The sequence below is a fragment of the Monodon monoceros genome, unplaced genomic scaffold (assembly GCF_005190385.1).
Source record: "Monodon monoceros isolate NGI ecotype Baffin Bay Population unplaced genomic scaffold, NGI_Narwhal_1 Super_Scaffold_22, whole genome shotgun sequence".
Classification (NCBI taxonomy): domain Eukaryota; kingdom Metazoa; phylum Chordata; class Mammalia; order Artiodactyla; family Monodontidae; genus Monodon; species Monodon monoceros.
Window position 1 is genome coordinate 36567305 of NW_021703779.1, and position 24008 is coordinate 36591312.

Sequence of the window (24008 nt, forward strand, 5' to 3'; positions counted from 1 at the left end):
TTTGCGGTACGCGGGCCTCTCACTGTTGTGGCCTCTCCCGTTGCGGAGCACAGGCTCCGGACGCACAGGCTCAGCGGCCATGGCTCACAGGCCCAGCCGCTCCGCGGCACGTGGGGTCTTCCCGGACCGGGGCACGAACCCGTGTCCCCTGCATCGACAGGTGGACTCTCAACCACTGCGCCACCAGGGAAGCCCTGTAACACCATCTTTCCCCGCTCATGCACCCCAAAATAATGCAGCAGATGCAAAGGGTTCTAGCTTCAGGTTGTTGAACTGAGGTTTGGGTAGAGTTGCCAGAGTACCCCACATTCCTATGAACAAAGCCTCTTGGAGGAGGGGGAGGATAGGGTGTCCTTGGTTGTGGTTGGAGACTGGGGATCGCAGCTCTGGATTCGGGGCACCCAGCTGCTACCGTGTTCAGCTTTGTGTCGTTTGTCTCCAGCAGCCTGGACCCCCCCCCCCAGATAGCTTGCTTTCTCCCCAAGAAGAGGTTTGAGGCAGGCGGCATCCTGCGCCGAGTGAGACAGACAGGCGCTTTAGGTAGTTGATGTAACTGCTTCTGCAGTCTTTTCTTGCCCTGCATTGGCCCATCTTCCTTCCCTGACTTTTTGAAATGGGGCTGAGGGTAAAGGGACTTTAGACCCTCGATGGCTTGGGGTGCGGACGGCTGTTTTCTTTGAAAGTTGCCAAATGTGTTATGTTGTAGTATCCAAAAGTGGTATCATTTTTGTGATCGTCTCTTGGAAATGCCTTGACCCAAAGTGCGATATTTGTGTCTCTTCTTGGTTTCTGACCTGGGCGGCGTCAGTGAGCCCCCCCCCGCCCCACCGTACCCCATAGTGTGTGTGGGTTTGCTGGGCAGTCTGAGGACTCCCCCATCTCTGACCCAGCCCTCACCACCACTTCTTTCTGAGGAGTGCCAAGGCGTCGAGGATCAAACGCTGTTGGACCCAGAGGAGGAAAGCTCTCCTTTGGGCTGTGCCCTCAGAGCTCGAACTGGACTCTCTAAGCTTTTGAGTCTCGATGAGCAGTCATGGAACGCAAAGGGGCCAGAGAATCCTGACTTTTCCCTGGGTGACTTTCTTAGGGTGGCAGATGGTCTGGAGGAGGGGGAGGTGCCCGTGGGGAATGCTCCATCCATAAGAGCCCCCTCAAGCCCATGGCTCCTGGGCACCTTCAAAGCTGAGGTTCTCTCTGCTCCACAGCTCAGCTGCTTACTGCGTGGGTCTGGAGTCATGGTGTTTTGGAAATGACTATCGACTAAGCCAAATGTCGTCTGAGCTTGTGACCTGCCCCTGCCCAGGTGGCCTAACCCCTCTCCAGGATTCGCACGTTGCCCTCATGTGTCTGTGTAGAGTAGGGTAGAAGTGTGTATCCAGGGCGTCTGCTGACACGCCATGTCTGCGCACAAACGTGAATGTGCACGTCAGCACCTCGGAAGTCTGGCCCGAGCCCAGGATTTTTACAGTTGTAAAATGTTAGAGGAAATTCTACCTACAATAAAAACAGTCATGCCTTCAGAAAGGTGACAGATGTCCATCCTGTCATCTTTCAGGGAAAAAAAAAAAAAAAGATTTTGAGTGAGTCAAGGAAAAGCTGCCCTAAGTAGGACAGAACTGTGGGCGAGGTGCTCTTTGGCCGATCTGAATAAGAACCGTCGGACTGAAAGGAGGGAAAGCAGCTGCATCTGGGGCCTCGTGCCCAATCAGATTTGCTTTCTGGGGCTCACCTGATGATCAGCCTCTGGTCCCAAGCCAGCAAGAAGGAGGTGTGGGCCAGCTCCTCAGGATGCATTGTTTCTTTCATCATGCTTCTCAGAGGTCCACGGTGGAGCCTGCGAAAAGACTGCTGAGCCCCTTGCTAAGTGAACTAAGGAACTAGAGGGCTGCCTTTCACCAAGTTTCCCTCCTCCCAGCAACCCCATGACAATTTCCGTTGTTCCAATGCTCCAGGAATCTGAGAGTGATTCATTTCTTAAGGTTTCTGGAAAAGTATTTTGAACCTAGTTGGTGTTTTTTTCTTGAAAGCCTTCTTCCTCCGGGGGAGTAACTTCAGGCAGAGGTCTGGCCATGGGCTGGGGGGTATCACATGACCAGTGACCCACGCTCTCCAGCTGCCCAGGGCTGCCACGTGGGGAGTGTCTCCCTGCTTCCTTCCCTGCCCAGGTCCGAGGCCGTGGGTGATGCAGGCCAGACCCAGGGAGCAGCCTGGCGTCTCCTGAGCGACGACCCCGAAGCCCACTTCCATCTTCTCCTCAGAACCTGCGCTTTCTTGGCAGTGAGGCAGGGCCCAACCTCCTCTAGAGTAACTTAGTTTCTGCCCAATTTTAACTGATCTCAGGGGTGTCCGTGAGGTGCAGAGGAGGAAGGAACAGAGATGCTGAGGGAGTAGGGCTGAGAAGTCATCCACACCTCCAGCATGGCCTTTGAGCCAGGCCTTAGGGACCATGCCTGTCACTTGTGGGTGCCCTTTGTTACCGTTTGTGTGTTTGAATAAAGTCTGAAATGCTGTGACCCTTTTTTTTTTCTCTCTGGTCAATAAAGACATGAAACAGAAAAGAAAATATCATAGCTTTACATATATATTTATCAACTTTGTCATTGTGAGGGTGTATTTGTCAAGATAGGAGAATAGAACATGTTTTTTTTTTTTGCAGTACGCGGGCCTCTCACTGTTGTGGCCTCTCCCGTTGCGGAGCACAGGCTCCGGACGCTCAGGCTCAGCGGCCATGGCTCGGACCGGGGCACGAACCTGCATCCCCTGCATCGGCAGGCGGACTCTCAACCACTGCGCCACCAGGGAAGCCCTAGAACATGTTTTATTGAACAGTTTGCTAGTTGGGTGTATAACTTAGTCTTCAGGCATATGTTGTAGGGGCCTCCTTTTGTACTATTGTCCTGGACAGTATACTGTGGCCAGATTTAGCAAATAAAAATACAAAAGCCGGGCTAGGGTTTTAAAAAAAACTTTAATAAACTTCTTTCACGTTGAAGTAAAAAAACAGAGAAGTGCCTAAAACCTACACGTGCGATTTAACAAATGTTTCTAAAGGGAACACACATGTCAAAAACACCCAGATCAAGGAATAGGACATCACCCCCATCTTCGAAATCCCCAGGTATCCCTCCCTCCTGATCATTGTCTTCTGTCCTCAAGAAATAATCCCTCTCCTGACTTTTATAGTAATCACTTCCATGCTTTTTCTTATATTTTGACCTCTCATGTATGCATTTTAAAACAATGTGGTTTAGCTTTGCCTGTGCTTGAATTTAGAGAAATCAGTTATACTGTATATATTTTGTGAGGGCTCTAAACACTCTCTTGTGGCATGTGGCTCTATTTGTTCACTCCCACTGCTGTATAGTATTCCATGGTATGAATATTACACAACTTACGTATTCTTTCTGCTGTTGGTGAACACTTGGGGTGTTTCCAGTTTGGAGCACTTATAAACAATGCTACCAAGACTATTTTTGCACACATATCCTCGTGCATATATACAAGGATTTTCCTAGGAACACTCTCGGTTTTAGATTCCCAAAATATGGAGATGAAATAAACATCCAGATAGGATTCATTGTATGTATTGGAAGTCTGTGCTTAAGAGACAAATGAATGAAAACAGAAATGAAGAATCTTACCTAATTCAATGAGCAAACTGTTGTTCAAGTTTAAGCCAGAAAGCTATGTCATTTTTATGTACATATGAGAATATACAGTTCCACTCACTCTTGCTTCTTTTACTTTAAATTTCGGTATCGTAGGTGTTTAGTTTGTGGATTTCTGAAGTTCTCAATCCTAGGAAAAAGGGAATGCAAAGTAGCCACTCAATTTTTTTGATCTTCCTTTTATCTTGCCAGTTTTGTGGTGGTTCCACCAGCTCAACTCAGTCCTATAATTATGGTATCTGTGTGCAGGAAACAAGATTTGGAAAGGAGGCAGAAACAGCTCCTGCTGACCCAGATCGATTTCTTCTGAGTGAATATCTGTAATTAGGCCAGTAATGATATTTTCCTGGAGAAAGAATTGAGTGAATTTAGGAAAAGGGTTTCAGAGCCCAACATGCATATGTGTGTGTGTGTAGGGGGGGAGGGCAGGGGCAGTTGAAGTGCAAAATAAGAGTTCAGTTCAATATTTAATCCGCCCACTTTCTGCAAGAAACAGATTTTTAGTAACACCAATCCTGTCCTTTGAAGAGAGGAAGATCCTCCAAGAGTGAAGGAATATAAAAGTTTTAGAAAGAAACATGGGTGATTTAAAAAAATATTTTCATTGGGAAAAGCCATTTAAAACAAGTTCCTAAACCCAGAATTCACAAAACAAAAAAACTGGTAGTTTTTTAAAATTTTTATTTATTTATTTATTTGTTTTTGGCTACGTTGGTTCTCCGTTGCTGCACGCGGGCTTTCTCTAGTTGCGGCGAGTAGGGGCTATTCTTCATTGCGGTGCGTGGGCTTCTCATTGCGGTGGCTTCTCTTGTTGCAGAGCGCGGGCTCTAGGTGCACAGGCTCAGTAGTTGTCGCTCGCGGGCTCTAGAGTGCGGGCTCAGTAGTTGTGGCGCACGGGCTTAGTTGCTCCGTGGCATGTGGGATCTTCTCGGACCAGGGCTCGAACCCGTGTCCCCTACACTGACAGGTGGATTCTTAACCACTGTGCCACCAGGGAAGTCCCAAAACTGGTAGTTTTGATCAATATGAAATTTTAAATGTCTGTGTAAACAAAAATACCATAGTGACAAAAGATAAATACATACCAAAAAAAAAAACTTTGAAATACACATGGCAGACTATAGGCTAATTTCCTGAATATACAAAGAGCTCTTACTAATCAATGAGAACAAAGACTAGTAACCCAACAGAAAATGGGCAAAGGTCAGGAATGGGTAATTTACAGAAAGAGAAATATAAGTGACTAATAGACATATGATAAGATGCTCAATGTAATTCCTAATTAAATAAACACAAATTAAAATGACAATATTAGCCTATCTAATGGTCAACGATTTAAAAGTTAGATAGAACCAGGACTTGGTGGAAACAGAAATTCTCATTCTCTCTTGGTCTGAGTGCAAATTGGCAATTCCTTCAGGAGATAATTTAGCAAGACCTAGCAATTTGGCAATATTTAGTACAGTTTAAAAATGCACAGGGCTTCCCTGGTGGCGCAGTGGTTGAGGATCTGCCTGCTAGTGCAGGGTCCACGGGTTTGAGCCCTGGTCTGGGAGGATCCCACATGCCGCGGAGCAACTAGGCCCGTGAGCCACAACTACTGAGCTTGCGCATCTGGAGCCTGTGCTCTGCAACAAGAGAGGCCGCGATAGTGGGAGGCCTGCGCACCGTGATGAAGAGTGGCCCCCGCTTGCTGCAACTGGAGAAAGCCCTTGCACAGAAAAGAAGACCCAACACAGCAAAGATAAAATAAAAATGCACAAACTCTTTGAGCCAGCAATTCTACTTCAAGGAATTTATCCTACAGATATACTGAAACAAGTGAGTAAAGATAAATGTGAGAGAACATTCATTGTTACATGGCTTGTATTGTCCGAGGAGTGGCATTGGTTAAGTCATTTGCAGTACATCTTTACTGTGGTTGAATGAGGTAGATCTGTGGGTCCTGATGTGGAAAGATCTCCATGGTGGTCACTAAAGATGTTCCCAAATGTTCTGCCTCTGTTCTCTCTCCCCACACAGGGTAGGATTGCATTTTCCCACCCTCTTTGAAGATAGGTGTGGCCAATGATAACCAAGCAAAAATGACATATGTCCCTTCTGGGCCAACACCTTGAGTGTTGGTGTGTGACATCCCCTTCTCCCTGCCCCAATGACTGGACACACATGTTGGGATGGGACCTGGGTCTCTGAGCGACTATGATGAACATGAATATCTTATCTACCCAGCTTAGACAGGTAGTAGGAGGGGGAAATAAACATTTCAACCACTGAGACTGTGAATACTTTTCATTACTTCAGCATATTCCAGCCCATCATGACTAATACAATCTCCATGATAATTAAGTGAAAAAAACACCAAGTGCCAAAAGAGTGATCTCATTCATTTATAACCTGTACTGTTGTGTTTAAAAAAATAACAACATGGTAAGTTTAAACTTAAAACTAGCTAATGTTTCCACAAAAAGATTCCTACAAGAATGTTCATGGCTGCCTTATTCATAGTAGCCCCAAACTTGAAATGGCCCAGATGTCCACGGAGGATGGATAAACAATTGCAGTATAGTCATGCAATGGAATACTTACTATCCTGTAGTGGAAATGAATGAACTACACTTAAGGTCATAAGACAGATACTCATACAGATAAGACCTTGAGCAAAAGAAGCTACACACAGAAGAACAGGTACAGTTGATTCCGTTTATGTATAGAAACTGGCAAAACGAATTTATGGTGGTAGAAGTTAGGAGAGTGGCTATCCAGCAAGGTGCTTGAGTTTTGTCTGGGGATGGGCTGGGGGAGGGGCGGGCTTCTGGGGTAAGGGCTGCACGGCTGTGCTGTTTGTGGAAATTCATGAAACTCTATCTTATCATAGGCGCACTTTTCCATATCCAGGCTGTACTTCAATTAAAAAGTGCAAAATCACATCTACTTGATATAAAGAATAAACAAACAGAAAGAAGGCAGCACTGGGCCAGGACGGTGCTGGCCAGCGGTGCCCTGTTGGCAGCCGTTCCAGGTGGTGTGCAAGCCCGGGCACGTTCATGCACTGCAGCCCTGAGAGGCTAGGTCCCTGGTGTGAGCCCCCGAATAAATCCCGAGCAGGCTGCACCTCCCCTCTCATGCGTGACCTCGGTACCAGCCGCTTAGCACGGCATTAAAAAACCCTCTATGGACATCTGCTGGAGCCTCCGTGGTGAGCAGGGCTTTCCAGCGGGGACAGTGCGTCCTTGGCAACCCGGGCAGGAGCCTCATTCTGTTGCAGGAAAGATGCAGAAACACAGGCTCAGACAGGAGCTACTGGCCTCTTGGCAGCGATGCTTAATTAGCTTCCTGCAGGAGACTTTGTTTTTAGCATCAAAAAAATTATCTAGTTGAAGCAATTTTACTGAACAAGGAATCAAATGAAAAACAACCTTATTGTTTAATCCATTCCTATATAGTGTAGTACAGGGGTCCTGCCTATTTAAAACTACTTTCATAATAATACTAAGGCAGTGTTTGCATTTGTCACTGTCATTCTCTCCCTAATGTACTGTAGTGTTTTATGTTTGCTAACACAAAAGATTGAGGGGAGAAGCACTTGGAGAATCCAGCTGTCTTCTTTAAGCATAAAAGCTGAGAGATTTGCAAACATGTAAAACAATGCCACTCTTCTGGCTAATTTTTTTTTATTTTGGCAAATATAGTTATTTTTCATAAAAGAATATGATTTATGTTCATATGTAATGGGTTTCTTATTCTTATTTTAAATGAATTAATGAATACATATTTTTAAATTTTCTGTTTTAATTCCTAATACAGTAAATATTGATAGATGTAACCCACACAAACAACAAGTCTTTGAGGTCTTCAGTAAATTTTAAGAGTGTAGAGGGGTCCTGAAACCAAAACATTTGTGAACTGCTGCTAGCTCTATAGTTTTTTCAAAAACTACTTTTTCTTTTTTTTTTTAACATCTTTATTGGAGTATAATTGCTTTACAATGGTGTGTTAGTTTCTGCTTTATAACAAAGTGAATCAGCTATACATACACATATATCCCCATATTTCTTCCCTTTTGCGTCTCCCTCCCTTCCACCCTCCCTATCCCACCCCTCTAGGTGGTCACAAAGCACCGAGCTGATCTCCCTGTGCTTCTTTTGAAATAACTTTAGATTTACAGAAAAGTTGTAAAGCTGATACCGAGTTCCTATGCACCCCTCACCAAGCTTGCCCTAATGTTAGCATCTTACATAATGTACATGGTACGTTAGCCAGAATGAAGGAACCAACACTGGTACATTACTATTAACTAAACTACAGACTTTGCTTGGATTTCCCCAGTTTTTCCACTAATGTTATTTTGTTGTTGTTGTTCCAGGATCCAATCTGAGATAGTACATTTAGTGCATGTAGTTTTTCCTAATTTTTAAAATTTCAGTAATGGTCTTTTTATACTTTTAAAATGTATGCATTATGGTGAATGCATAATATACACCCAGCTCTGTACTTACAATAGGTTATGAAAAGCTCATAAATCATAAGTGCAGAGCTGGATGAATATTCACAAACAGCATCCAGAACGAGAAACAGAATGTGACCATAGCTTCAGAACCCCCTTTCATGCCCTATTTCAGACACTACCTCCCCAAAGATAACCACCATCCTGATTGCTAACAGTGTAGAAGAGTTTTGCCTGGTTTTGTACTTTATGTAAATGGAATCATACAACATGTGCTCTTTGGGTCTGGTGTTGTTTTTGCTCAACAATCTGTTTGTGAGATTCATTCATTTGTCATGTGTACTGGCGGTTCATTCCTGTTGCTATAGAACCAACTTTTTCTGTGCTGGACCAGAGAGTAAAGATTTTAAGTTTGTGAGCCATATAGTTTCTGTTGCAACTATTATAGTTTCTGATGCTGGTGAAAAGAGCCTTAGACAGAATATAAACAAATGAGCGCGACTGTGTCCCAGTAAAACTTTCAAAAACAGGCAGCAAGCTGGATTTGGCCTGCAGGTTACAGGCTGCAGAACACTATATATGGTATCCCATTGTGTGAATATCCACAATTTACGGATCCATTCTATTGCTGAGGTGTGTTCTAGTAGTTTTTAGTTTGGGGCTATTAGGAATGGTGCTGCTCTGAACATTCTAGTACATGAATTTCTCTTGGGTATACACCCAGGAGCGGAATAGATACTGCCTAATGGTTTTCCAATTTGATGGTACCAATTTACACTCCCAGCAACAGTGTATGAGAGTTCACTTATTCTATATCCTTACCAACACTTGGTATTGTCTTTTGAGCCATTCTGGTAGGTGTGAAGTGGTATCACGTTATGGTTTTCATTTGTAATTCCCTGGTAATTAATGAAGTTGAGCAACTTTACATGGGCTTTTGGGAAGTGTGTATTCAAGCCTTTCATTCCTTTACACTTACCATCAATGCATGCTTGCTATTTTAATTGCTTTTTCCACTTTAGATTATTTTATATGAACATTTTCATGTTTTTACATGGTCCACATATGTCATTAAAATTTTGCGTAGTTGTCACCCATACTGCTGTATATCGTGTTGTTTTCATAATTCACTATTATCAATAGCCTGAATGCTTTTTGTTCAATATAGGTTTTGTGTGTGTGTGTGTGTGTGTGTGTGTGTGTGTGTGTGTGGCGGAGGGTTCTTTGGGTTATACTTCCCAGAATAAGATTACTGTGTCAAGAGTTTGAATAATTTTATAGTTCTTGTTATATGTAATAATTGTATATTTTGTATAATGTTTTCATTGCTTAAAAATATTCTCTTACAGAGTTGCATTAGTCGACTCTTTTAATTAAAAGGTACAGAAATTGAACTAGAAACAGTTTAAGCCTCATAGGGAATTTCTTGGGAGGAGGGGGAAAGGGGAGTTGTTATTTAATGGGTACAGAATTTCAGTTTGGGATGATGGAAAAGTTCTGGAGAAGGATAGTGCTGATGGTTGCACACCAATGTGAGTATACTTAACGCCACTCCTCTTAAAAAGGTTTAAAATGTTAAATTTTATGTTCTATATATTTTACCACAATTTTTTTTAAAAAGAGGGGGAGCAACTGGACGTGCTTCTGGCACGGCTGGATCCAGGGATCAAAGTAATATCATTAGGATTCTGGCCCTCTCGCTCCCATATCTTCATTCTTTTCTTTGTGTAGGTTTCAGTCTCAGGTAGACTCTCTCCACAAGGCAATTGAGATGGTCACGAGCGTCACAAGGTTTATGTTCTCCTTAACCCTCAGAATCTTGGAGAATTTACCATGACTCTCTCTCCCCCAATGTTCATATCAGACTTTGAAAAGGGCTCTTGATTCACCCGTGTGGATCACATGCCCGTTAGGACAATCACTTATCTTCAGAAGAATGAGTAACTCTGGCCGCTTGGGTCACCTCCTCATCACAGAATCAGGGGTTGACAGTTCCACTGAAGTCATGCAGAGTTGGGGAGGGGAAGCTCCCCAGAGAAAGAGACGACCTCTGTTAGCAGAAGGGAGAATTGGGGCAGGACAAAAACAACAGATGTCCCCTACATATGTTCTGGATTTCCTGTGTAACTCAAGCACTTCCAAAGAGAGCATTTAAATGTGTCACATAGCATTCCTATGTGATCGGCATTTTGTTTTTGTTATTTTTAAAAATTTTAATGCCTTGTGGTTTGACTATTTGGTGGACCGTATTTCTGCCTTTCTGCAAATACCAAACCTAGTAAGTTGAATAAACTCATTAATGTGTGCTAAATCAATGAAAGAATGAGTCTTTGTGGTCCAATATAGAATCATAGTTTTTCGTATGTTTGTTTGCGAATGGTATGATTTATGTACATTTGAGAAAAGACCATATGAACCTGTCCCATCTTTAGTTTCCCCACATGTCTGTTAAACTCATATTGTTTATGGAATTGTCTTCTAGCATGGATTACAGAGGCCCTGGAACGTAGTGAACACCCCACCAAGATTTTTATTGAATGAGTTATTCAATCATATAGTATTTTCCAATATATTCTTTGTCTATTACTTCCTGAAATGGAATGTTGAGGGTTCCAATTAAAATAATATTTGTTTTTTATTTCTTCTTGCCTTTTTGTCCATTTTCTTTCCCTGACTTTGTTGCAGTGGTTTCTGTAACACATACCTTCGGTATTTTTCAATTTTCATAATTTAATGTACATTTGGCCATTATGTAATGACCTTACTTATTGTACTGCCTTTTGCTATTACATCTGCTTTATCTGCTACCAAAACAGTAATCCCAGCTTTTCTTCTGTTCACATAAGAATATCCTCTTACACCAGGGCTCTGTTGATTTTTTTTGGTTTGTGTGTCTCATGTAAGCAACAAATTGTTAGATTTTGCTCTTTTAACAGTAAATGAACTGCCTTTTTTTTTTTAACTGCCTTTTTTAAGAGCAGAGTTCAGCCTCTTTACATTTAATGCTTTAATTGGTGAAATTTTACCATATCCCATTTCCTTTTAAATTTATTTAAATTTTCATTTGTTCTCTCCCTTTCGATTTATGGATTTTATGTGAGGTTCTTTCAACTTTTTGTTTCCTTTTGAATTCTATTAGAAGGTAACCTTAACTAATCTGTTTTTCCAAAGTTTTTTACTTATCAGGCCTTTACACAACTGTTTACTTCTAGTATTTACTTCTATTATTAACCTGGGATGCTTTGAATTCTCATGTAGGAATGTTAAAAGTCTAGTCTTACAAACTTTATTCTCAGGCTTCCCTGTTGGCTCAGTGGTTAAGAATGTGCCTGCTAATGCAGGGGGCACGGGGTTCGAGCCCTGATCTGGGAAGATCCCACATGCCACGGAGCAACTAAGCCTGTGCGCCACAACTACTGAGCCTGCGCTCTAGAGCCTGTGCTCTGCAACAAGAGAAGCCACCGCAATGAGAAGCCCGCGCACCGCAACGAAGAGTAGCCCCCGCTCGCCCGCAACTAGAGAAAGCCTGCGTGCAGCAACGAAGACCTAAAGCAGCAAAAAAATAAATATAAATAAATAAATTTTAAAAAACCTTTATTCTCTGCCCTCCTACCCTCAACCATCTATGGTTGTGAGATATTCTTATTAAAATTCAGGGAATTCCTTGGCGGTCCAGTGGTGAGGACTCTGTGCTTTCACTGCCGAGGACTCGGGTTCAATCCCTGGTTGGGGAACTAAGATCCCGCAAGCCGAGTGTCGTGGCAAAAAAAAAAAAAAAAAAAAGAAATCACTCTGTACCAATTATTTCCCAAAATATTTACAGATTTGGGACTTCCCTGGCGGTCCAGTGGTTAAGAGTCTGCACTTCCACTTGCAGAGGGCACGGGTTTGATCCCTGGTCAGGGGACTAAGATCCCGTAAGCACAGTGTGGCAAAAAGAAAAAAAAGAAAAAAATGTAAGATTTATTTTACTTTTTCTCGTCAAACTTGTCCTTTGGTGATATTAGAATGTACTAATTTATATATATATATATATATATATACACACACACATATATATGTATATACATATATAACTGAATCACTGTACACCTCTCTCTCTCTCTCTATATATGTGTGTGTGTGTGTATGTGTACTTTGCTGTACACCTGAAACTAACACAACATTGTAAATCAACTATACTTCAAGTAAAAAATAATTTGTAGCAGTTAAAGAAAATGTACTAATCTCTCATTTGCTTCTTGCTGATTGCAGACCTCCATCGTCTCTAAATTTTATTTTTGTGTTAAACCAGATCCTCAAAGAGCTATGTACCTGTGCCCCATCTTGTAGGCATCTGTAGCATGATGTTTATGGAAATGTGCTTTGACATATGTTGAAGACCGTAATGAGAAGTAGCCCTATTTAACTGTTTATTGTGGAGATGGTTTTGAAAGCTTGTTTTGTTTGTTTGTTTGTTTAGATATCTCAATGCCTATATGTGTGTGTGTACCTATGTATATATGTGAGCCTGAGGAGAATATTTTCCTTAGTAACAGTGGCATTGTGTAAATTCATCGTATTCTATCTGTGATGGGGCTGTTGGCAGTTGTGTTAAATTTGAAAGTCAGCTCTAAAAACAGTATGTAACCTTATATCATGAATTTTAGGCATTAACCTTAGCTTCATCTTATTTTTTCCTTCCTGTCCAATTTCTTCACTTTGGTTAGAAAAAATTGGGGGAGAAAAATTCTTATTATAGAGACAATTTATTTTATTTTATATTTTGTGTTGTGTGCTACTAGAATCCCTTTTGGAATGAGATAAGTTTCAAAGAAAAACAAATAATAATATTCTTATTTGTATGTTCCAAGTCTGCTCAATGGATATTTCCCAAAAGATTGGCTGAGCACCTCCAAATTTGTGGCTCATCAACTGTGGACACACACCCATTAGAATTACGTGAGGCCGTAGCTTTGCTTGATAATCCATTTAAGTGAAGAATACTCTTCAATCTTTATGATAATCTTTAGTGTGGAGTTCTTTGTTTCCACAAAGATCTTACATCCAAGGAAACTACAAGAGATCTCATTTCTGATATGATATTCACAAAATGACCTTAGAGATGGCCTTGGGGATTTATATGATGAAGGATTTTCATGTCCAATTTAACATTCAACTTAATGTTTGAAAAATAACAATGCCTTTCTGCACTTTCACCCACTTTGGTGGCTCAAGTTAACTAGAGATTCCCACGAGACCATCTTTACTAGAAATCCAATCCTTGTAGTTGAGTCTCTGCCAATAGTATTGGGTCAATTACACATTTTGCTTCCTTGTTATGGATAAAGATGTAGTAGGAGAAATATTTATTAGTTTAAGAGTGGGGGGTAGCACTGTTTGTTGCTTATCATGCAGCCAATCCACCATCTACATTGCTAACAGAAGCCTGATTTTGTTTGGGCAACCATGTGCTTAGCTTCAGGGGACAAGGAGTCTTGAGTTTAGCTTATCATAGCCCTCTTGTTCCCCATCTCAAGAGACTTCCTTTCCTGTCTTCCTCTGCAGTTAAGAGTAGCCATGTGACCCATCAAGGCCAATAAGTTTGGAGGAGAAGTCTGCTGGGGGCTTTCTGGAAAAAACTTACTCTTGGTTAGAAACAGAGAGATGGGGAGAAGGTGGTGGTTTCCCTAGGTACACCTCCCTGCTTGCTTCCTTTGAATGTGCGTGAAGTTAATGTCTGGAGCTGTGGCTGCCATCTTGCAACAAGCCTGAAGGTGAGGAGCCAACATGCAATGGTGGGGGGAATGGAAGGTAGGAAAGCACCAGGTCTTCGGTGGTGTTACCTGCCGAACCAACCCTGAGCCCACCTACCTCAGATCTCTAATTAAGTAAACAATAAATGTCTTTAGGTTTTAAGATAGTGGTTCTCAAAGTGTATTCTGGGGATCCCTGAGACCCTTTAAGAGGTCCCACGAGAACAAAATTTATAATAGTGTAACTGAGCAGGACCCTATAAGGCCTTCCTGGGACAGGACCACCCCTCCCCCATGTCCTCCACCAGTCTCTTGTTTGTAGAAAACCTTTAGCCTCCTAGGCCTTCCCTGAGTTCCAAAGAATATATTTAATATATTTAATCAGAGAAGCGAGAAAATGCAGAAACAAAGGAAAACAGTCAAACAAGACAAAATAATAGTTTGGCCATTAAACAAAGTCAGGACCTTTAGTTCCTCCTCAAGGGCTATAGATAATCTTCGGAGCCAAATCCTTTGAGCTGTTTTGCAGACACTGAAGCCCCCACCAGGTGGGAGAAGTTAACTGCCTGCTGCCCACAGGCACGCAGGCCCCAGACCAGCTGGAACCAGAAGGTTGATGTTGACTCCTGATTACCTCACCCCCAACCAATCAGAAGAATGTCCACCAGCTGATCACATACCACACAACCCCCACCCCTCCCTCACCCTGTCTTTAAAAACCTTTCCCTGAAAGCCTTTCAGGGAGTTTGGGGAGTTGGGGTCTTTTAAACACTAGCTGCCCTGGACTCCTTGCTTGGCGCCCTGCAATAAACACTGCACTTTCCTTCACCACAACCTGGTGTCAATAGACTGGCTTTACTGCACACAGGCAACTGGACCCAAGTTTGGTTCAGTAACAACAGTATTAAGATGTTATTAGCCCTTTTCACCCTCATTCTCTCATGAGCATACAGTGGGGTTTTCCAGAGGCTCCATGTTGTTTAATATCACAACAGATTGAAGGCAGAAGCTGCTAGAAAATCCAGCTGTCTTCTATTAAGTCAGACATGAAAGATTTGCAAAAATGTAACAGTGTCATTCTCATTTTTTTGTTTTGTTTTGGAGAATAGTTATTTTTCATAAAAATGTATTATTTATGTTGACGTGCAATGGGCTTATTACTGTTATTTTTAAATGAATACAACTTTAATTTTTTGGCCACACCATGTGGGATCTTAGTTCCCTGACCAGGGCTGTCCCCTGCATTGGGAGCGTGGGAGTCTTAACCACTGGACCGCCAGGGAAGTCCAAATGAATACAAATTTTAAAAGTTTCTCGGTTAACTGGGAAATACAGTATTAACTTCTAATACAGTAAATATTGATAGATATAACCCATATAAACAAAGGCTTTTGGGGATCCTCAATAATTTTGAATGAAGAGTGTAAAGGAGTCCTGAAAGCCAAAAAAGTTTGAGAGCTTCTGACCGAAGGCATTATTAGGTGGATTTTTCTGTTAACTGCTGCAGAAATTGTACATTTCTGAAAAGCATTCCTGAATGACTTGGAACAGAATTCTTCTTGGGTGAGAACTGTCTTTGTTTAGAAAAGCAAACTAATGGGCCATTGTGGTTTTAGAAAGATAGCAGGGCTGGGGCCACCTGGGAATGAGACAGAGAGGAAGCCAGACTGCTCAGCATAAGAAAAGAATGAGAATCTGGGGTGAGTTTGCTCGGGAGAGGAACAAAGGAGAGGGAAAGGGTCCTCGGTAGGGAAAGGGTCCTCGGTGGGGAAAGGGGAGTGGAGTGAGGGGTAGATGAATGGCTGAGGCTACCTACATCATGTCTTAAACTCTCCAAGTCCTCTGCCAAAGTCTGCTACACATTCACGACAGCCTTGGTGAGTGGCGTTTTGGGGAGATCAAGGAAAAGGGGCTTTATTACATGTTAGGGTTGACAGGGAGTGGAGAGAAAACAAGAGGTGAAGTGTGGGTGATAGAATTCTGAGCAAACCCCGGAAATCAGAACCGGAAGTCACTAGGTAAAATGTACCCTTCACCACCCCACTATCCCATGATTCCCTGTAGATATTGGAAAAGGACACAGGGTTTCCCATCACAGGGGAATTTGAGAACAGTATATTAGAATTTCAAAGAGCTGCATCACTGTAGCTGGTGTCTGCATTAGCAAAGCGCTTGTCAGCTGTTTCCCAGAGGGTTTGGCATTTAACAGCTGAAAAGCTGCTCTCATCCCTTTCTAGGTGCCAGGAGACAGGACTCTTGTAACTCCTCCCCTCCTGGTGAAGACTTAAAAAGCAGGTACAGGTCTCTGGAGATCTTTTTGGATGTAGTCAAGTTGATTTTTCCAAACATGCAATCTCAGCATTTGATTTTATTACTGCTGCCCTCTGGGTTTTGGCAGGCTTACCTAAAAGTTGGCTACTTTTAAATGTTCATTTACTCTGTTTACAAAGAAAAAGGTTTCTCTTGCCAGCATGCTTTCGCTCAGATTTGGGGACTCTGTACTTATTTAATATGTTTTAAAAGTCTAATGAGGAGTTAGTGAGCATTTGGAAACTTTGCAGCTTTCAGGATGAAAGCAGCCATCTGTGGTTATGACATCATCTCTGTTAATTACCCTTTGCAAAAATCTGCCTGAATGGAGAAGAGGTGGGTGTGTCTATGTGGGTATTTAACGTGATGATTAAAATATATTAATGATAGTTTTCACTTCTCAAGCACCCTACATCTTAGGATATTCTTTAAAAGTGCTTCCACAGGCTTTAATTAGCCCTTATAACTCTACTAGGAAGAAGTAAAACAGCTCCATTTTACAAAAGAGGAAAGTGAAACACAAAGAAGGGTCCTGTTTGGAGGTAGAATAAAGCTGCCTCCTCGCAGCTCAGCACTGAGCTCAATCTTTCTCCTCTGCTTGACCAAGAACTGACATTCACAAGCTTTAAATGAGAAGCACAAATTGGTTCTCATCTTGACACGCTAGACACCTGAGCCAAAACAGAACATTTTAGGTTCATGAGAAATTATTACTTATTATAAGCCACTTCCTAAAGTTATCTAAACAAACAAAAACAAGAAAACCAAAACAAATCAAAGGGACTATACAGCTCAGAAGTTCTGATTCTCAGTTTCCTCTATAGTTTAACCATTTTGAGTTCTGGGTTATGTATGAAAATGTTCTAGATCAGAAAAGGAAAGCACGATTGCCAATTATTCCACTTTTTATAGGTTGTTTTCATTTTCAATGAAGGAAATATAGGAAAGTTGATAGGAATGCATGGAAGGAAATGCAGAGAAAAATATAAAATTTTCTTCCCACCAAATATATTTAGCTATGTATCTGAAAGGGGCCAAATGAGGAGCATACTTTTAAAAAGCTATTATGAAAAAACTTCAAACACACACAAAAGTAGAGGCACCCCCATGTATTCATCACCCAGTTTCCACATTTATCAACCTTCTGCTATTTTTGTTTCAATTCTCCCTGCCCCTTGTTTTGTGGGAGTATTTCAAAGCAAATCCCAGATATCATATTTCACCATAATTACTTCTGTATTTTTCCTAATGCATAGAATTTTAAAAATAGAACCATAATACCATTATCACACCCAACAGAAAACCAATTCTTTAATATTATCTAATAATCAATCTGTATTTAGTTTCTACTGATGGTTTCAAAATTGTCTGAAAATTGCATTGACTACTATCTCTCTTTTTTTTTTTGGCCGTGCCACGTGGCTTGCAGGATCTCAGTTCCCCCACCAGGGATCGAACCCAGGCCAAGGCAGTGAAAGACTGGAATCCTAACCATTAAGCCACCAGGGAACTCCCAGTGACTCCCTCTTTAGTCTCTTTTACTTAACAGGTCTTCCTTCTTCCCCTTCGTCCCCCATTCCATTCATTTGTTGGGAAAACTGGATCATTTGCCCTGTAGAACTTTCCACAGTGTGTATTTAGCTTATTGTATCTTTGGAGTCTTTTAACATATTTCTCCATCCTTCACATTTCTTTAAATGGTAGCTAGATCTGGAGGCTTGATTAGCTTCAGGTTCTTTTTTTTTTTTTTCCCTGCCCCAAACACGTCAATGGTAGTGCTCTGTGCTTTCTATTATGTCAGATCAAGAGGTACCTAATGTCTGGTTGTGCCACCTGGGGGGTATGTTTAAGAACGATCCGTAGGATGCATGATTTCATTGCAATACAGTGATTTCCTCATTCTATCACTTCTGCATTTATTATGTGTGATTCTTTTATAAAGAAAAACTTTCCCTTATCAACTAGTGTATTTGGTTACCCTGAAATACAACCCATAAAGGAAAGGCAAGATAAATGCTTGATTCTTTCCCTTTAGTTATCACCTTTCAGAATAACACCCTAGTAACCTCAAAAGTCTACTGAGGAGTTTTTCAAATATCATTATAAACTCATGGATTTAACAAATATATTTATTTCATTTTACAGTCAATATTCTTATTGGTCCATCTTTGGCCAGTGGAACCACTCAACGTTCCTTCTACTCAAATATCTTTGATGGCTTATCTTCTGAAATAATAAGACGTTCCAGGATCATGTTGTACTTTGCCTGCCCCAGACCTGGAAACAGACTTTTCTTCAAGGAGCTCTGGTTCCTTTTACTTGGAAATGAAGACACCTACTTTTGATGCAATTTAAAGAGCGATGATTTCAAAAGAGACTCCAAGGAGGTGTACCTTTGGGCAGTGGGCAGCTTTTGTTGAGTGATACGCCAGGAAGGGACCCTGAGCCAGCTCTTCATTTACAGATGAGCAAACAGAGTTATCAGCCACAATCGGAGCTACATGGCCAGGTCAGGAGGGCAAGGCTCTGGGACACCTTCCCCAGGGTGTGACCTTTGACAAGTCAGGCCCTCGCCCTGGCATCCCTTCCAGCCGGATATTCTGCGGCTCCAGGTACGTGACTACCGTTTCAGGCACAGATGCACCCTGGGACTTTCCCGGGCCTCCGTCCCGCCCCGCCGAGCTGGTGAGAGTGGCCCGCGAAGGAGGGGACGGGCGGGGGTTGAGGGCTGGGAGCCGCCCTGACCCGGCTCCGGAGCCTCAGCGCCCTCTGGCGGCCGCGCCTGGTGGGGTGGGGCTTGGCGGGGGTGGGGCTTAGCGCCCAGCGGCTCCGCCTCTTCGCCCCCGGAGGGATTGGGGCTGGGCCGGCGGATGCGGGCAGGAGCTGTAGAGGCTTCACAAGGACGTGACCTCAAGGGGAAAGAAACCACTGTGTCACGAGTAGTTGCTAACCGGGGTTAGCGAGCCGAGCTAGTTCTCCGAAGCCCGGGGAGGGAGGGATGGAAGGAGGGGCTGGGCCGAGATGTCCAGGCCCAGGGGGTGGGCCTGCAGTTGGGGCGACGTCACTTCACGGGGAGTCCGCGGAATGAAGGCACAGTTTTCTCTGCCCCTCTCTTCCCCTCCCCCCAATTCCAGAAATGAGGCCCCTGAGCCCAGGCAGATCTAACCAGACCGTCGGAGCTGGTTTTCTATTGGAAGGTTGGAAGTGAAAGGAAGTAGGATGGTTTGCTCATAGAGAACAAAGGAGTTAGATGCTGTAGCCACAGAATGGGTTCAGCCAAGGTAGTTTAGGGGTGCCTGGCAAGAAGGGGAGTGACTCCCCTCCCCTTCTCCCTTTCCCCTTCTACTGCCAGCAGCGGGAGTGGCCACGGGGATGCGGATAGATTGTGTCCCTGTCTTACTAGGGTCTCGGAATAACCCAGGGACTGGGAGACAGGAGGACTGGGTCCTAGCTCCACTTCCACTCAGCTGTCACCCTGGGGAGCTGGTCACTTAACCTTTGTGGGCCTCAGTTTCCCGACTTGAAGAATGATGGTCTGGACTAGATTATGGAATAGTTTCAAGCACTGTAAGGCATGGGAAGTGAGGGTATCTGTCCTGAGACCACCGAGTAAGTCAGAGAAGAAGGTGGCGCCAGGGGCCAAGGCTGTCATGTGCCCCAGTCCTCCTTCCATAATCCCCCCCCACCTCTGCCCACCAATCCTCACATGGGCTTCGTTAGCAAACATTTGTGCACCACTGCCTGAATGCCAAACATAGGCTCAGCCCTGATGTTTGTGGGACCTGGGACAAGAGTACACAGAGGACCGCATACCATATGTCTAAATATTTAAAAGTTATAAATCAAGCCAACAAACTCTTAAGTAAAATGTGTTCTACCCTTCTACCTTGACACATATACCTCCATGAATAACAATCTGGAAAGCCAGGTTCAAGTTTGGAATTCTTGTATTCCCCAGCGTTCTGAGCAGGAATGTGGTGGCACAGAGAGTGGCCCCAGCTCAAGAGCTGTGGTGTGGCTTCCCTCTTTCCTGCCTGCGTCCATCCCACACCACAAGGGCCCTTTCCCACACACGTCCTCAAGTGCAAACAGATGCCCTTTAAGGGGCCACTTCTCCAGTGTGCACAGTGGTGGTACAGTCTACCCTTGGAGGATGGACTAAGAAAAGCGGGTTCAGAATCTGTTGGGCAGGGAGTCCTGAGGTGCGGTGGCCCAATTCCTGGAAATCCCCGCCCCTTCCCCCAAATAGTTGGAATAATCCTCCCACTTATTAGCCTATGAAATTACCCAGCCCATAAAAACTAACCACCCCATATTTCAAGGCTCTCTCGCCTTCTGAGATGGCCCACACTCTATCTGTGGAGCGTGTTACTCTCTAAATAAATCCACTTTTTACCTATCACTTTGTCTCCAAATTCTTTCGGTGACAAAGAAAGAATCTCAAATTCGCCAGCAACAGTCCCAGGTACCCAGAATCCGGTGGACATCTCCTTGGCACTTTGACTGCTCGTCCTCCATCTTGCCCAGTCTGAGGGTGGTACCTGCCAGGCGTTAAGGGGGTGCAGACTTGGACCAAGCACAGCCCTGGACCATCTAGACACTCCAAAGGGCAGGGCGGATGCCTGTGGGCGAGGAGGGAGGATGCCAAGAGTGGCTCATTTCTTAGAGGAGGTAGTACTTGGGCTAAGCCTGCGGGAAGGTTGGGGTTTCAGCAGGTGGAAAAGTGGGGAAAGAAAGGAGCAAAGGCCTTGAGGATCAGCCATCCAGAGTCGGAATGTCTGTGAATTGTGACCATGGTGTAGAAAGGCTGGAGGCAAATCTGTGTCCTCGGAATATCGCCGTACAACGTAGGGTGCAGCCACCAGCTGTGCAGCCCTTGAGGGGCAGCCTCACCCATCAGAGCAGGATGAGACCCTGCAGCCCATCCCAGGGCAGCTCTGCATAGGGCAAGAGTCCCGACACCCCTCCCCACACCATGCCTCCTTGGTAATCAGCATTTCCTTACCAATTCCAAGTTGGGGAAGCTTAGCTACTCCCCCAGCGGCCCTGATTTGCTGTAAGAGATGAGCCTGGAAAGAAGTTTTCTTTAGGAATTGGTCCATCAGCCTCATTTTGCCTGCCAGCCAGAGGCTGCTGGAGAAGGAACGACCCCTCATCTCTTCTGGAGCAGCCTCTACCAAGGGCGGGAGTTGGTGGATAAGTGCCCCAGCTCCCTGCCCTGCAGGAGAGAGAATTCTGAGATGTGTGCTCTGTCTCGAAGAGCTTGCCAAGGGATTAGGCTCCGCTTGGTCACAGCACCAACTTGTTTGATAACACCATTGATTTCTACCTTCCTCACTCTCCTGCTGGTGCTTCCGCAATTGCTTCACAAATCAAGTACTTCCATTCGTATCATTGTCCCAGGACCTGCCTCTGGGGGAATCTGAACTAAGCGTAAGTACATTTCATGTTGCAGTTGGGCCGGGGCTTCGTCATCAGTAAATAAAAGCGTGGAATGACGTGATCGCTGACTTCCTTCCCAGGCTCTGCTGGAGTTTACCTCATCCTCCTGCCTCGTATCAAATGGAAACAGGGCACTTTGCTTTGTTTAACTCGGTGCCAGGCTGAACATGCCCTCGAGCGCTGGCCCTGCGGAATGGTCATGTTTCCCTGTGGTGTGTGTGTACATGTGTGCCAGCAGGAGTCAGGAGCAGAGGAATGCAAAGAATCTGGTTTAGTATCCAAGTCCTTCCTGAGGGTGCCCATCGGAGGCTGCCGAAGTCTGAACCCCTGAACCCGAGGAGGAATTTTGTCTTTTCCTATCGTTAGAGGCCCCGTGCTGAGTCCCTGCTGGCTGCCTCCAAACCAGTGCAGCAGGAATTACAAAGAAACACTAGGGGTCCCTCCCTCCCCGCCCCCCACACTGCTGATGGAAGCTTTTCTAGAAGGCCACCTGCAAAGGCAAAGCCTGGCGTCCTGGGCTGCCTCTATATCACGGGCTCACTTAGCTTACCCCTCCTCCCTTTTCCTGCCCCTCTAATCAGCCACCAGCTACATGGAGACAGAGAGCCAGCACTGGTGCTGACTGCCCCGGCAGCCCCCGAGTGGCTGGGGGCCTGCTGTCTTGCTCTCTGGATAACAGGGTCCAGTCTGAAGTTTCTCCTTGGGGGCATGACAGTCAATCGCACTTCCTGTGACAACCCCTCCCCCCTTGCTATTTTTCCCCTTGGGAACTGGGTTTTGGTGACGAGGCTGCTTGTTCCCCAGTCGCTGTCAGTGTGACTAGCTGGCCCAGTGAATGGGCCCTTCGTCTCTCCCCCGACAGGCTTCTCATTGCTCCTTACTTCCCACTCGGGAGAAATGTCTGATTTCACAGGCAGAGGCGGTCTTCCTGAGGGAGAGCCTTGGTTTAGAGCCCCAGGCCCACTAGCCTGCAGAAGACTGAAGGCAAGGTGGACCCAGTAAGCACAGCCCAGGGTTGTAGGTGCCGACAGGCTGCTCTCACAGCCACGTTTCAGTCTGTGGCCTGCTGCAAAGGCTCCATGGGGCCAAGGTTTGGAATGAAGGCTGCAAGGCTGCCCCCAACACGAGCGGTCACAAGGGGAGAGCTGCCTACTGCTCTCACCTGGGCAGGGTGAGCCCGCCCCTGGGGACAGGGACTTCATTTGGGGGGCTCCCTCTGCCCACATCCGTACCCCATCCCCAGTATGGCTTCCTTCCCAGCAGAGGTTATGACAAGTTCAGCCGTATTTTGGCTTTCAAGACCCAAATGGAAGAAAACAAAAATTCCCCAGGGCACAGCAGCCTCAGATGCTTAGCTTCACACCCCGAGACCTCTTTGTGGGATGGGACTCCTGGCCCATCAGCACCGGCACACCGAGGCCGTGACAGCCAGGATGTAGCAGGTTGCCATGGATACCTGGGAGCTTGCTCGAGCAGAGCTGAGGGCCAGACCCTACAGCCAGGCCCGGTGGATCTGCTGGGCCCAGAAGAATGTGAGGGCAGCCGAGCTGCTGCCACCACCTTGAGCAGACCCCCTTCATCACTCCCCTAAACCAGGGGTCTCGGGTTGGGGTAGGGGTGCTGAGACATCCCCATTCCTAACCAGCTCCCAGATGCTGCTGCTGGTCTGAGGCCACACTCTGAGTCCTGATGGGTTTGAGAAATCTCAGCCAGCTTCTGAAAATGGCCCACGGACCTGCTGCCTTACGGGGTGGCAAGCATGGCCTTGACCCCGAAGCCGGGACTCTAGGCCTCGTGATAGTGAAAAGCCATCTCCAGTCTGTTTTTGGATCATCCGCCTTCAACCACTCCACAGAGAAAGGAAAGCAGCAGCCTGCATTTCGGGAAAACATCATCATTTTAAGCTGTTCTGTCCCTTCCCCACCTCTCCAAGTGATATGACATGTCCTTGTTGAAAATGCCGATAATCCTATTTGGCAGGAAGCAAATTTCTGGCTGCAAATTGCTTGGGGCTGGGGTCAGGGCAGGAGGCGGGGTCTGCGGAAGGTTTAAGGAGAGAAAGGGGCCAGGCAGATGGAGAAGCTGAGGCCTGGGAATAAAGCTGATTGGTGTGTCAGCAAAATCTGTCACTGGCTTTGGTGATTCGAAAGGCAGACACGTTCTCTCATCTCTGTTAATCCTCGTCTGATACAGGATTTTCCTGCCATTAAATCTGGAGAAAGAAAAATAGGCACACTCAGACCTGCATAAGCAACTATTTCTCCTCTGCCCCGGCTCACCATCCTCCCTGCCCCCACTTTCCTTCTCTGTCGAATCATTTTTAGCATCTGTGGCTGCTTGACTTGGGAGATGGATGGGCTGGGGGAGCCGAAGGGCACCTTGGAGGAGGAGCGGTATCAGGCAGAGCCC